This window comes from Macrobrachium nipponense, chromosome 21 (genome assembly GCF_015104395.2).
Source record: "Macrobrachium nipponense isolate FS-2020 chromosome 21, ASM1510439v2, whole genome shotgun sequence".
Classification (NCBI taxonomy): domain Eukaryota; kingdom Metazoa; phylum Arthropoda; class Malacostraca; order Decapoda; family Palaemonidae; genus Macrobrachium; species Macrobrachium nipponense.
The window spans coordinates 20,080,225-20,096,597 of NC_087212.1; positions in this window are offsets into that span (position 1 = coordinate 20,080,225).

Below are 16,373 nucleotides of genomic sequence, written 5' to 3' on the forward strand. Positions count from 1 at the left end.
ACCAAATTCATATGTATTACTCCTCACAGTATAAGCACCCGAGGGCAAACAAGAAACAATGATCATTAAGAACCTGTCCTCCAAGCCGCCATAACCAAGTAATTCTTAAATCACTGAAGGGAATCCAGATCAAAGAAGAAGCTGGTTGTGGAGAGAGGTCAAAATTTGATTTGGTGTACACCCCGTATATTAACATGTGTCCGGGTAATGCTTATGCACTGAGATCACAGTTTACAAAACCTTATTCCTGATTTGGCTTAATACATTAAAAGTATTGTAATCCTAGGTTTAATACATTAAACCTATTGCAGTTCTATATTTAATACATTAAAAGTATTGCTTCCGTAATATATTAAATATATATTTAATACATTAAAACTATTGAAGACTAGGTTTAATACATTCAAACTATTGCAGTCCTAGGTTTAACACATTAAAACTATTGCCGTCCTGGGTTTAACACATTAAAACTAATGCAGTTCTAGGTTTAATACATTAAAACTATTGCAGTCCTAGGTTTAATATATTAAAACTACACCAGTACTAGGTATAATATATTGAAACTATTGCAGTCCTGGGTTTAATAAATTAAAACTATTTCAATCCTAGGTTTCATATATTAAAACTATTGCAGTCCTGGGTTTAATACATTAAAACTTTTAGGGTCCTATGTTTAACATATTAAAACTATTGCAATCCTAAGACCTGGAGATAAACAAAAACGTTTTTAATAGTATCAGAGCACAATATCTTCCAGAAGCGAAAGGCAATTTCGCTACACAAATTATCTATTGAATATTATTGCCCAATTCTGTTTCCAATTAACTTTTACTACGCGGTCTAGCACAAAAACGTAAATGGAGGTATTTTTGTACCATTTATTTTTAAAAAATAAAAGGAAAACATTACACGAGCCCAGTGAAGAAACTCTCTTCCCTCTCGAACGTGATACTTAATGGAATAAAAAGGGCCTCATACACAGCTTAAAAACATCAATATATAATACAAACATGAACGTTTATGTCGGCAAGCAGAAACACTAAATACCTAGCGATAAGTTTTACATTTGAGCACAGTCCACCACGGACGCTCCATCTAAATCATAACGGACAAGAAAGAGAGTAATGAAATATCTGCCATGAACTACACATTCTCGAAACTCCACAACATAAAATCACTATTAAATGAATGACGCGAACTTTTGCTGGAATTAGCTCGAGTTAAAGGGCCCAGGTTAATTTAATATTAATTCCTTGAGTTAATTAGGTCGGTGATCTTTAGTAATTAAGCCTTAGAAGGGGACAAAGGCCGCCAAAGGAACATTCACAATACAATACGGAAGGACGAATTCATTTGAAGTCATCATAATTATGGTACCAGGTGCATGAATGTTTTACAGCAGATAATTAAAGCGTCACTATATGGCTTTTCGTGAACCATTATGAAGATGCCTGGAAGAGGACGACCAGCGCATATTCTTGATCTTCTCAAGAATCTCAAACACATATCATCAAATCTTCTCCAACAAATCTTAAGTTTCTTACTTTCGAACAACTTACAAAACCACCCACTATGAATAGAACAGATCTGCAAGCAGATGATAACGTCTCAAATGACATTCTTTTCGAACAGACCTCAAAGCAAAAGTTATGCAATCAACCATCGCAATACGAATGGAGGCGCTGACACCAGTTCACCCCCAGCCATGCCAGAGGATGAATGAAGAAATAGCCTAATATCAAACAAAACCACCATCTACCGTTCACCTCATAGAAAGAACCAACACCCACAGTCTACAAAGGTTTGAGAACAAGCAAACACCGAGTAAAAGCAAAGGCAAGAAGTTATGGGGAGACAGAATCAGTGAATCGCATCGAAAATCTCGACGGTGCCAAAAACTTTCAAGTTTCGTAAACGTTTCTAACAGTTTCCACTACAGAGACGCTTAACAGAACACAATAGACAACAATTTTCCAGCACCAGGGACAATTTTCCTTCATTTGGAGCACACAGAATTCTAAACTTTGTTACCGTAACTTCGTTCAACCGAGAACATCCAGGTAGAACACTGCTACCATTTGGAGAAAGTGTTGCCAACTCTGATAGGAAAAAGGCAATCGAGAACACAAGATATGTAAGACCATTATTGGAATTGGAATACGAGATCTAGGCCTGAAGACAAGCGCTGGGACCTATAATGTCATTCAGCGCTAAAAGGGAAATTGAAAGTAAAGGAGGTTTACCTGGTGTAACAGGAGAAAAACCTCGCAATTTCCACTGTGAAACAATTATTAGGAGAGGTTGGAAAGTTTGATGGCAGAGAGGATATGAACGGAGGTAGAGTAAAATGAATGAAAGGGGTTGCAGTTAAGGGCCGAGAGGAGACTAGGCGAGACCCTTATTTTGCCTGTGATGCCAAACCTAACGCACAGTGAAAGAAATAAAATTACAGTCGCAATCAACAATAGTAGACAAGCCTAAACAATCGTCTGAAGAGGAGAAACTCAATCTCAAATACGTCTCAGACACCGTAAGGGTAACACGACAGCACCTAGATTACCATATTCAATTGGCATCCGGGTCTCCATTATTCATCGAAATTGGCGCTACATTTGAATAACACGAATGCAATATAACGCTGACAATGGCGAATCGCTTATCATGGTGGCTATTAACGACACCATACTAATCGGTGAAGGAGAAAACTGTGACTTCATTTTTTGCTTATTTATAAGGCTCTCAATTACTCAGTATGCGTGTAAGTATGCATGCGTGTGTATGTATACATACATACATACATACATACATACATACATAGACAAAAAATTATTTAGGGGAAAATGTTAAAATGATACACAAAGATAATCATATCAAGCGAAGAATAGTGCAACATAGCGCAATTTATTAATAAAACAACAGATTAACTATAACATGAAAAAAGGGTAAGGTTGACAAAAGCATTGTCATGATACGAGGACCTGGGCTTTAGGACCAGGTAGCGGCTATAGGCCTTCAAAGAGTTCAGCTTTGCCTCACCACCTTACGAAATAATACAAGACTCCGCATCTACTAAATAAACAGCTGGTAATAGCGAGAGGATGCAAGATGGGCAAAAGAGAACGTATGATTGCTTCTCAATTACTACTTCTTCAAGAAGAATTTTAATAAACTAACGAAATATTCCCTTTGAATATTCAAAATAAAAGAATGGAAATGTCTATAACAGACGCGAACATTGGTTTGACCATAAATCTTAGTGTGCATTGATGTGCTCTGATTAGGGGACTGATAAAGTTGAAACCAGACAGTTATAAATTAATCATGATTCTCTCTCTCTCTCTCTCTCTCTCTCTCTCTCTCTCTCTCTCTCTCTCTCTCTCTCTCTCTCTCTCTCATACCTTCGCTTTGAAAACCTTCACTTTGAAACATTAAGTTTTTTCTTTACTTTAAAGTAATATATATGCACACATACATAAGTGCAGGTAAATTCATGTGGAAATGTAAACTGGGAAGAAATAACATACGACGTGAAGATATAATCATGAAACAGGAAAGTTATTTAAGGTTATCCAGTACCATAATCATATGCATATGCTCCTTTATATTTGATAACAATCAGCTAGACAATACAGTTAACACTCAATCGTAATTCTCCACTTGAAGTGCGTCCTTGAATACCTTCCACATCAAAGACCACGATGGCACTGCGCGACCAGGCTGGAGCTCTCACGGGCTTATGCAAATGGGGCCCATACTCTGGTGTAAGAACATTATCTCTATTAGCTTCGTCTTCCGTATCCGAAATCTCCAGGGAGGAAAAATAACCTTCGCTATTCAAAACGTCATCTAAATCCCAGAGGTACAATAAGGTTAAAAGCTTTTTTTTTTTTCCTTTCTTTCTTTCATTTTTTGTGACGACAGAATTTTAAATCTCCGGTGAATTTCTTTCTTGTGACTTACTTCTCAGCGTGAGTACGAAACTTTAGTAGTCTTCAAGTCTCGGTTCATGCCGCTACTGCGACGCATAAATCCACGTTTTATTTGGTAACGATGGAAATATTGAGTTTAAGACTTTAATAAAATCATTAGGCAAGATTCTAAAATCCTAAAATCGTTGTCTTTTGTAAAATATCCGTTAAGTCTGGCTCTTCAGAATCGTGATGCATCACCATAGTGCTTCATTCACAGACAAAGTCAAAGTCGTCCAATTAATTAGGGGTTAATGACCACGATTCGACCAGTAATCTGTCATTTGGGATCCTGTCACTTGATCCGTCCCGAACCTATTTGCTCATGGACCAAGTGATGTCATGCAGTCACATTTCGTTTACTCCAATGGATTCCATTAACCTTTGCAGTCATGACGCAAGTTCACTACCTCAAACAATTAATCAGTCTTTCTACACACTCCTTGGTGTCGCGCAGATATGAACTGCATCAATTCTTCACTCAGGTATATCACGCAAACTGAACACTTTTAATTGCAAGGTCATTTTCAAAATAACAAGAGACTTCCCAAATACAAACTAAAAAGGTATTTGCAATATATAAATAGCGACGGAAGAGAATAAAGAGATAGCATAATGCATAAATTACACACAGCGAAATTACTTCATTCTCCAACAAAAAATAATCAACTACATCTTATCTCCATAAAAATCACCATTTTGAACTTAGGGTGGCTTTAGGAATCGTTTCCTTGATTAACCATAATTCGAGAAGATACCGTGAATAAATTATTTCACGCGATTTTAGAGGAATTTTTGCACAGCACTTGTGAAATGGATTCTTTTGACCAGGGCGAAACAATCCTATTTAGCTTCATCGGCTCTACCGTACGTTAAAAAAAATCTACCCGAGAATGATCGTCTAAATTAATTGAATTAAAACAGCTATATTCATGAATCGTATGAGCTATCAATGTTGGATTAAACTAAATGAATTGCACACCGAGAAGTAATTGTTGGTGAGTAAAAAGGAATGAAAAATCTCGGAGGCGAATCGTAAGACGAATAAACGCAGGAAAACATAAGCAACAGGAAATCTTGTAATTAAATTCAATTAATCACAAACGAAGGGAAGCAAAAAGAGAGAAAATAAAATCTTACGAGCGAATGACATTAAAATCTTACAAGCAAATGACCTACATTATACATAAAGAAAGGGAGCTAGGAAGAAAGAAAGCAAGCAGGAAAGAAAAGGAGAGGAAAACATACAAATAAAGTCGTCTAAAGAAGACATGCTGATCGGACGCCAACTCCTTTAGGTATTCGGTTGCAGCTCCGGGGACTTGTATGCCTTGGGGAGATTTTGTCTTTGGAGAAAGTTTTGTATTGATTTATTCCAGTCGGGGAGATGCTTTCGCTTCGGGGATTTACTTCCAATAGGAAAGAAATCGTTCTGGCCCCAGGTAAGAGACCATTGCATCAATGCCACGGCATGGAATCAAGTATTGTCGCGTTTTGGAAAATATGAACTGGATACAATTGAACACTAGTGACTTTTTTTTTTTTACTCTGAGTCAGACCAGATTCTCGTGATACTGCCGTTGCTTACTTAATACCTGATGGATACGACAAAAAAAGGAAAAAATGGAGAGGAAGAAAATTGTGGGAGGGAGGATGATGATGTTAAAGTGGAGAGGGAAAATTTGAAAGAAAAATAATGGATAAGAAGTAATGTACAGAAAAAACCTAACCTGAAGGAATAGACCAGGCACTTAAAAAGGGGAGGTTTTATGACTCAGAACAAAAGGAGAAGCGTAAAAGAATTCTAAAGCTAAAGGACCGAACATAAGAAACAAGTGACTAAACCACCAATTCAGCTTGTTGCTTTTCATACGAGCCACTAAGGGATTTGGTGACAAAGGTGTTGTCATGTGACCAGTGTCACTCGTGACGGTCATTCAGCCATTTTGCTCCTCATACAATAAGCTTATCAAGAAAATTTCGAATACCATAAGCGCTGGGGTACCCTACCCCTTGCCCAACCACGTACCCACCCATCCAATACCAGAATTCTCCCCCGAGGTCTCTTACTTCCAGATGCCACAGCAAGACAACAGCGCCAACTTGAGAGGAGAGTCGATGACCAATAGGAAAGCCTACCAGCAGTATCCCCCCCCACCCGCGCCCCATCCCATTCAAGGGCCTGAGGGAGGGAGGTAACTTGTCAAAGGCGTGGGTTCCCTGCTTCACATACGAACCTTCGTCCCGGGCGGATGTGCAGTCCGTCTCCCGAGAGGCAACTAACTGTCTCTCTCTCAACAAGGTCAGGTGTCTGTTGTATGAGAACCTCATATCCTCACTTATCCTTCCACCTTTCCCATGATAACATCCCATCCTTCCCTCCTGTCCTTATAGAAAGAAATCCTACCTAGGAGCGTCCTTTATTCCATCCCGGTCCTAACTGCGTGGCACTGTGTTAATCTCCATTCGATAATGTTTAAGCCTATCCTACTGTATATTGTTTCCACTTGTAACTGAATCACTAAATATCAAAGATTTGACTACATGACCTCATCGTGACGTCCTCTGGTATAAATAATCTGTATAAGTAATAGTACAACACAATTGAATGGTTAAGTGGATTAGGGAATCCGTGCATATTAGCTAGTGATTAATTGTCGTTAATTTTCTTTCCAGGGAGTGAGAGAATATTTTTTGCTGGAAACCTCTACGAACTGTCCAACTCCACTCCGCAAGAAGCCGCCTACAGCTTAACTTCAACAATCAACGGTTATAATTCATTTACCCTCCGCTGTGCTCACCTTTGTTTATAATTGTACAGAGGTACTTTGTAAATACATTAATGCCGGTACTTAGTGTCTTAATACCGGCTGGCGACCTCCAAACTTCCTTCTTTTAATATATAAATTACATTAGGCGTATGAGAGTCCCTAGCAAGGCTCGGGCTTGCAGCGTAAATTAACATCACCGAAGAGGAAAACGGTCACTTCAAAATCAACTTTGTCATGCATGAAGTTAAAAAGAAAAACTTTACCACAAAAGCACCTTTAAAACAAAAGTAATAACAACGCTATTCAGAGTTATACACTGTTAGGTTTAAACACACCGCAGACCATTCATTGTTTTCCTGTTGCTGACGTTCCTGAACTTCCTGCGATCAACGCCTAAAAAGAAGAAGCCTGAGTTACATGAAATATTCGAAGGTACAAAGGGTAGGTAATCAAACCTTTCACTTAAATCAGACTTTGCTCAACTTGAAACACTATTTGGACACTTGGAAAAATAACTTTCTCTTGAGCCAAAAAGTAAAAGGGGTACAGAGTAATTCCTTTACCTGTCATTAGCCTTTGCATTAAGAAGCATTCACAAACTTTGCTTTTATTTCTCTCTCTCTCTCTCTCTCTCTCTCTCTCTCTCTCTCTCTCTCTCTCTCTCTCTCTCTCTCTCTCTCTCTCTCTCTCGTAAAAGGATTTTTTAAAATATTCTTTTAAGAATCTACTCGAAGCAATTCTCTTTATACATTAAATGTTATGATATATCTGAAATATATAACAGAACATCTATACAGCACATTCCTTTTCAATATTAACTTGCAGACAACATAATAGGTGCACAGTAATAAAATTAACATCTCATTTGAGAGCAAATGACTATATAGCCTAAATATTCTTATTTCTTAACTGCTTTTCGCCTGTCTAGAGATGTTATTTTTTGTATCGAAATCATCACAATCAATCTTCTTCTTCCCTATTTCCTCTGGCCTTGATGCAAGTAGGTAGGTAATTAGGTAGGTACCTTTCGGTTGGTGACGATTTACCGCTTTTGAGAATTATTGATAATTTCCGAGATTTCTGGTCTTGGGGGCTTAACAGTGTGTTAGAAGTCATTTCTTTAGGTATTTTCGACCATGACCTAACCTTCATGGTCACAAGTTAACCTAAATTTCAGTGCTAAATTTATCTGAGATTGTCATCAAATTTTTTAGTAAGTCATATTTTGATTTTTACATTGGCCTGTTTATCAAGAGCCAGGATAATCTAATAGTCAGCAATTAAAGTTTTTTAATTGCTGACCATTTAATTGAAGAAAGTTTTATTTTATCTATGGAATATGAAAGCAGATATCTTCAGTAATTATTTTTCAAAAACATATTTACCTATATCTATTTTCAAAACCAACATATCATTCGAAAGGCCAAAAATGTATTTTTATCTGGTTTTGATGAAACTTTAAATAAATGCTTTGGAGGCCGTGTTATGGTTACCCCACACTTTTTCTTTTTACCTTAGTATACCCTCCGAAGGCATAGGTCAGCTTAAAAAGAATTAGTAATATTCTTCCACTAAAACTAAGAAAAAAATTTAGTGTAACTAGAGATATGAGTCTGACGCTTTAACTGTTCTAGGTGTAACTTTTGACTCGCATCTTCCCTTTGAGAAACGTCTAATGAAATTTCAGCAAAGGCCACATGAAAGTTGGGTATTGTTCGTCATGTCTCATATATCTATAACAGTGATAACATCAATGCAGCCTTATTTTAGGTCATTTGTGCTTCCTTTACTAGAATACTGTTATCTTGTGTGGATGTCTGCCTCTGCCAGAGATTTCTCTCTCTTGGATAAGAGTTATTCGTGGTGGTAGATTTCCGCTTCTTACAGCACTTATGACTTGTACCATCGACAGACGGTCTTTTCATCACTTTTTTCTCATAGGTTGTATTTTAATAGAAATATTTCATATTTAGGACCCTGTGGTGGGGCTGTAAGAATACTACCACCGTAGGTTTTGTTTGTTTGTTTGTTTGTTTGTATGGGGTTTTTACGTTGCATGGAACCAGTAGTTATTCAGCAACGGGACCAACAGCTTTACGTGACTTCCGAACCACGTCGAGAGTGAACTTCTATCACCAGAAATACGCATCTCTCACACCTCAATGGAATTCCCGAGAATCGAACTCACGACCAACGAGGTGGTACGCTAACACCATACCGGCCACGCCACTGAGGCGCTTACCACCGCAGGTCCTGCGTGTCGTCAAAGAAGACTTTAGTAAAAGGACAGCTGCTGCTTTGCAGTCATGCTTTTTAGTAAAAGGCTAGGCCCACTGCCATTAACTGTGGAAATTGGTGTCTTGCAGGTGGACTTTTTAGTGAAAGACGAGGCCCACCGCCAAAAATTGTGGTTGATGACAGCAAGAGCATGCGGTCGTAAAAACCCCCCTTTGCCTGATGCATGCAGTGGAGAAGGCGCATCAGGCAACCGAGCCCTTAATGCAGGAATAACGGTGGGAAAGAAGACGATTGATCCCTGGTCTCCTTTTCCTGCCGAGAGCAACCAGGTTCGCTGAACAGCAGAACCAATAAGCAATATTATGCCTCTGTCTTCACACCATTAGACTGCGGAAGTCTCCCTGAGGATGTCGTGCAATTGGAACGTCATAAGTTCAGGAGAAGATGCGATCCATTACTACTCTAATGCTATTCTGCTTGCATTTTAATACACGATTACCTATTAATTTATTTTTTCTTTTTGATAAGTGAGATATCCTCACTGTACTTCCCTTTACCTTTTCTTACTTCCTAATGAGTACCATATTCTTTGGAAGTTTGCATTTCAAGTCAATGGCCCCTTTGGTGGGCTTGTTCTATATGAATAGGGTTCATCTTCTGATTATTATTAATAATAAATAATAATGATAAAAATATTTTGGCAGAAGACCCCTCTTAAGCAAATGCTGTTAAAAAGAATGGCAGAATTGAGAGTTGATTTAATATGTTGTTTTTTCTATTTTTCTTACAATTTGCTTCGCAGGCTCAGCGATGTTTGAGTAACTGGCCAATATTCACATCGAGACTTTCTAAAAATTATAAAAATGCTGAAGGTGATCTTTTATTTTATTAAAACAGGATCTCAGGTCCAGGTCAAGCAGGGGTCGTCATCAGTGCCGGTATTATTGGAATAATACCGGCACTGGTGATGACCCTTGCTTGACCTAAACCTGAGACCCTGTTTTAATAAAATAAAAGATCACCTTCAGCATTTGTATAATCTTTAGATATTTCCAATATGAATATTGGCCAGTTAGTCAGAAGCATCGCTGAGCCTGAGGAGCGAATTGTAAGAGAAAATAGAAAAAAACAATATATAAAATCAACTCGCTTAATTCTGCCATTCTTTTTTACCGAATAATAATAATAATAATAATAATAATAATAATAATAATAATAATAATAATAATAATAATAATAATAATAATAATAATAATAATAATAATAATAATAAATGTGTGGCGCCGTGGAGGAGTGGGTTAGGTCGTCAATAGACTTAAGTCAAGTTAAGCAACATTGGGGCTGGTCAGTCGTTGGATGGGTGACCGCTCTCCTCGGCGTTGATTCCTTGGGAAAGGATCTTTACCATAATTTCCTCAGTCTACTCAGCTGTAAATGAGTACCTATCCCTCATGGGGTAGGGTCCAGCTATGGGTTAAATAGCAAAACTCAGCAATGATGGAAAGAAATGAAGGAATAAACGACAACGACGTAAATGGAACCTCTGGCAACAGAGGAGCTTCGTCCGGCAACCAGGTATTCAACCCAATTGTAGGGGAAGACGGTCAGGTACTTGGAGGTCGTCATCCAGCAACTGATCACCACAACGACAGTAATCAACAGCCTGAGATTGGAGCTACAGAGGCAAAAAGGAAGAAATGGACAAGAGAAGAAAATAAGGAAATATGGAGATGCTACATCAGAAGCAACCCGACGGAGAGAGGATATAGAAGAAGATTGGTCAACATCTGGAATGAGAGGAATAACAGCCCCCAAACAGAGCAGAGGCTGGCAGACCAAGTAAGGAACATAAAGAAAAAGAACTGGCTCTCCCCAACAGAAAGAGAAGAACTGGAAAGGGCAATGTCACACGACAACGAATTACACGAAGACGAACTGAGAGACGATGCCATAGAAGACGACAGGGAGGATGAGGTATCAAACAACGACACACGAAGAAACACCGACGAAGTAACAGAGAGGACGGAATGGGTAGAAAAGATTAGACAATGGATGGAGCCAGATACAGAGAGAACAAAAATCCCCTCCATGAAAGCCTACAACAACAAGAAATTAAGGGAGAAAACAAGTGAGGTCAATGAAATAATGGGCCTAATACACACCACCAGTATCACAGAAACAAATAACTTGACATATGCAGGAGCAAGATTAGTAGCAGAACTGATGGGGATTCGAACACCAACACCACCGTCACAACCAACCCAACAGAAACCAAAACAGCAACCTCCTTGGAAAAGGCGCCTGGAAAAGCAAATCATGGTGATGAGATCTGACTTGAGTAAACTGAAAGAGATGGCAGAAAAAAGGCTAAGAAGCAAGAAAACAAGGGAGGAACTCAACGAGAAATACAAAGTACAAGAGAGGGGACTAAACAACACAATAGAAGATGTAAAACAGAGGCTTAAGGCCAAAGCACACAAGATCCAACGGTACATGAACAGGAATAAGGGATACCAACAGAACAAACTATTCGGAACCAACCAGAAAAGACTATACAGCCAACTAAGAGGGGAAGACAACCACCCAGAAATTCCTGAAGCCGAACCAAGTAAGAGACTCTGGGAAAACATATGGAGCAATCCGGTATCACACAACAAACATGCAACATGGCTCCAGGAAGTCAAGGAAGAAGAAACAGGGAGAATAAAGCAAAGATTCACACAGATCACGACAGACACAGTCAGACACCAACTAAAGAAAATGCCAAACTGGAAAGCCCCAGGTCCCGATGAAGTCCATGGATACTGGCTCAAAAACTTCAAGGCCCTACACCCACGAATAGCAGAACAACTCCAGCATTGTATCTCAAATCACCAAGCACCCAAATGGATGACCACAGGAAGAACATCCTCAGTACAAAAAGACAAGAGTAAGGGAATTATAGCCTACCAATAATGTGGAAGTTACTAACAGGTATCATCAGTGAAAGGCTATACAACTACCTAGAGGAGACAAACACCATCCCCCACCAACAGAAAGGCTGCAGAAGGAAGTGTAGGGGCACAAAAGACCAGCTCCTGATAGACAAAATGGTAATGAAGAACAGTAGGAGAAGGAAAACCAACCTAAGCATGGCATGGATAGACTATAAGAAAGCCTTCGACATGATACCACACACATGGCTAATAGAATGCCTGAAAATATATGGGGCAGAGGAAAATACCATCAGCTTCCTCAAAAATACAATGCGCAACTGGAATACAATACTTACAAGCTCTGGAATAAGACTAGCACAGGTTAATATCAGGAGAGGGATCTTCCAGGGCGACTCACTGTCCCCACTACTCTTCGTAGTAGCCATGATTCCCATGACAAAAGTACTACAGAAGATGGATGCCGGGTACCAACTCAAGAAAAGAGGCAACAAAATCAACCATCTGATGTTCATGGACGACATCAAGCTGTATGGTAAGAGCATCAAGGAAATAGATACCCTAATCCAGACTGTAAGGATTGTATCTGGGGACATCAGGATGGAGTTTGGAATAGAAAAATGCGCCTTAGTCAACATACAAAAAGGCAAAGTAACGAGAACTGAAGGGATAAAGCTACCAGATGGGAGCAACATCAAACACATAGATGAGACAGGATACAAATACCTGGGAATAATGGAAGGAGGAGATATAAAACACCAAGAGATGAAGGACACGATCAGGAAAGAATATATGCAGAGACTCAAGGCGATACTCAAGTCAAAACTCAACGCCGGAAATATGATAAAAGCCATAAAACACATGGCAGTGCCAGTAATCAGATACAGCGCAGGAATAGTGGAATGGACGAAGGCAGAACTCCGCAGCATAGATCAGAAAACCAGGAAACAAATGACAATACACAAAGCACTACACCCAAGAGCAAATACGGACAGACTATACATAACACGAAAGGAAGGAGGGAGAGGACTACTAAGTATAGAGGACTGCGTCAACATCGAAAACAGAGCACTGGGGCAATATCTGAAAACCAGTGAAGACGAGTGGCTAAAGAGTGCATGGGAAGAAGGACTAATAAAAGTAGACGAAGACCCAGAAATATACAGAGACAGGAGAAAGACAGAAAGAACAGAGGACTGGCACAACAAACCAATGCACGGACAATACATGAGACAGACTAAAGAACTAGCCAGCGATGACAATTGGCAATGGCTACAGAGGGGAGAGCTCAAGAAGGAAACTGAAGGAATGATAACAGCGGCACAAGATCAGGCCCTAAGAACCAGATATGTTCAAAGTATGATAGACGGAAATAACATCTCTCCCATATGTAGGAAGTGCAATACGAAAAATGAAACCATAAACCACATAGCAAGCGAATGCCCGGCACTTGCACAGAACCAGTACAAAAAGAGGCATGATTCAGTGGCAAAAGCCCTCCACTGGAGCCTGTGCAAGAAACATCAGCTACCTTGCAGTAATAAGTGGTACGAGCACCAACCTGAGGGAGTGATAGAAAACGATCAGGCAAAGATCCTCTGGGACTATGGTATCAGAACGGATAGGGTGATACGTGCAAACAGACCAGACGTGACGTTGATGGACAAAGTCAAGAAGAAAGTATCACTCATTGATGTCGCAATACCATGGGACACCAGAGTTGAAGAGAAAGAGAGGGAAAAAATGGATAAGTATCAAGATCTGAAAAATAGAAATAAGAAGGATATGGGATATGCCAGTGGAAATCGTACCCATAATCATAGGAGCACTAGGCACGATCCCAAGATCCCTGAAAAGGAATCTGGAAAAACTAGAGGCTGAAGTAGCTCCGGGCCTCATGCAGAAGAGTGTGATCCTAGAAACGGCACACATAGTAAGAAAAGTGATGGACTCCTAAGGAGGCAGGATGCAACCCAGAACCCCACACTATAAATACCACCCAGTCAAATTGGAGGACTGTGATAGAGCAAAAAAAAAAAATTAAAAAAAAATAATAATAATAATAATAATCCTTTACGGGGTATACTGTATTAAGTTCTACGGATGAAACAGACGCATCGAGAGTGTGGTATTTCAAACCTTCCAATTTACTGAAAAACCTTTGCTGGCTACTTGTTCCAAAACCCTTTTATTCTCAGAAACACTCAAGTCAATTATTTTTCTTGTTTTGGAAAACAAACCAGCTATAATCATCAGCGACTTGAACCTTTCGGTGAGGCCTATGTTTTCACGATTGCATTTAGCAGCAACTACATCGTGGACTACCGCAGTCGAACGTCAGTATCTGCTCGTGAGAACAAAGACAGTTCAATTTTAGTTTAAATTGATCTTTCAAACAAGTCTGCGTTGTTGAAATCCATTTCAGCATCGAAGCTACATATAGCTGTCGTGCATCCTGCCTCTGTAACAGGGAGCGGGATTTTCCACGTTACTCACACTTCAAAATTAACCTTTCAACTACTTTCCATTTCTAAATATGAAACAAATGGATTCTTTGTTTCCGTGAGACTTCCTTTGTTTAATATGGAGGTCTGATCGCGTCGGGAAGTTTCTGTGCACTATAACTTGTTTCTTAACCAGTGATAACTTCTGAGTTTTTGTGGCTCATATTCTCTTATTTACCAGCGTCCTAATAAAGTCACCACGGAGAACCTTTGAAAAGAGAGAGAAAAAAAAGTCGCACCGCCTACCGGCGCAGCATGTGCGATGTAAAATTCTAAGGGTCATCTAAAAGCAGCGATGCAATTTCATACGTAAGCAATTACTCTAAAAGGCTGTTTTCCTCTGGGTACAATGGAATAATGCCAACTATAATAAAACGAACTGTAAAGGCGTCAAATATCAATGAAAAGACGAACTGTAAAAACATCAAATATTAAAGTAGTTATGGATGGTGATCGGTTGAATTTATTGGTAAAAACTGCTTATACTGGCTGTAATTACTAGTACTACTAAAATCGAAAACTATTAAATCGAATCCACTTCGTTTTTACCAATACAGAAAAGATGCAATTAGATACCAAACCGTACTTTGAAACAATTTGTAGGGATATCAAGCGCAGAAGAGACCAAAAAGCAACACTGCTCTGCTCCTGGGAAGAAATTGTTTAAATATATAGATAGGGCTAAATCACTCTCGAACGCATCATCAATATGCGAAACACGCAATCAGTTAAGTTTTATTTGAACTGCTGTTAAAAGCCATTGCTCGATGGTCCACCGAGCCTTGGTTATCAAATACGAATTTCCAATACAATTGAGGATAACATTTTTGTAAGAAGGAGACCACCTTAATTATGAAATAACCAATATACTTAAAATCACTTTGATATGTAAACATAGATGTATCTTTCTTATCCAGGGATTAGACAATGCGCTCTCTCTCTCTCTCTCTCTCTCTCTCTCTCTCTCTCTCTCTCTCTCTCTCTTGGACGAGGTCATATCAAATCTACTGAATGTTGTTGAGCTCCATATCGTCATGGACGACAATTATATAACAGGGAATAAATACTAATGATTAGGTGCTGATCCCTCATGAATAACCCAATCACCATTCATCGACACGACTCATTTGATATTGGCCTCAGTTCACTGCGTCTCTCCTGTAAATGAAAATGTTAGATATCACTGCTTCTAACATGCAACTTTCAAATGGCGGCATTACTAATTATATTATTCCCCTTAATTAAAACAGATTTTTTGAACTATTCTTATAATCAATAATAATAATAATAATAATAATAATAATAATAATAAAATAATAATAATAATAATAATAATATTAATATTGTCTTATTCACACACTTGATAAGAAAATTCAGTCCACAGCTATATATATATATATATATATATATATATATATATATATATATATATATATATATATATATATATATATATAAAACGAATTGGAAATAAAGTCGAAACCGGTCAGGACCTACACCCGTCTCTTTTATATATATATATATATATATATATATATATATATATATATATATATATATATATATATATATATATATATATATATACGATCTGCAGTATGACCCTCAAATATCAATTCAGGAATGCCGAAGACACATGGATGTTTTTTAAAAGATATATTCTTAAGAAACGTTTCGCACATGACTATGTGCATCATCAGTCTGAAAAATGACAAAATAATAACATTAAAATACTAAAAATACACTGGATTCTTAAAATGACAATTAAAAACATTAAAAGACTAAAAAAAGCAAAGCAAAGTAAAAACAACTGCTGTTACACCAACCTTCAGGTAAAAGAAAGAAGATAGAATGACCAAAGAAAGAACAAAAATCCAGTGTATTTTTAGTATTTTAATGTTATTATTTTGTCATTTTTCAGACTGATGATGCACATAGTCATGTGCGAAACGTTTCTTA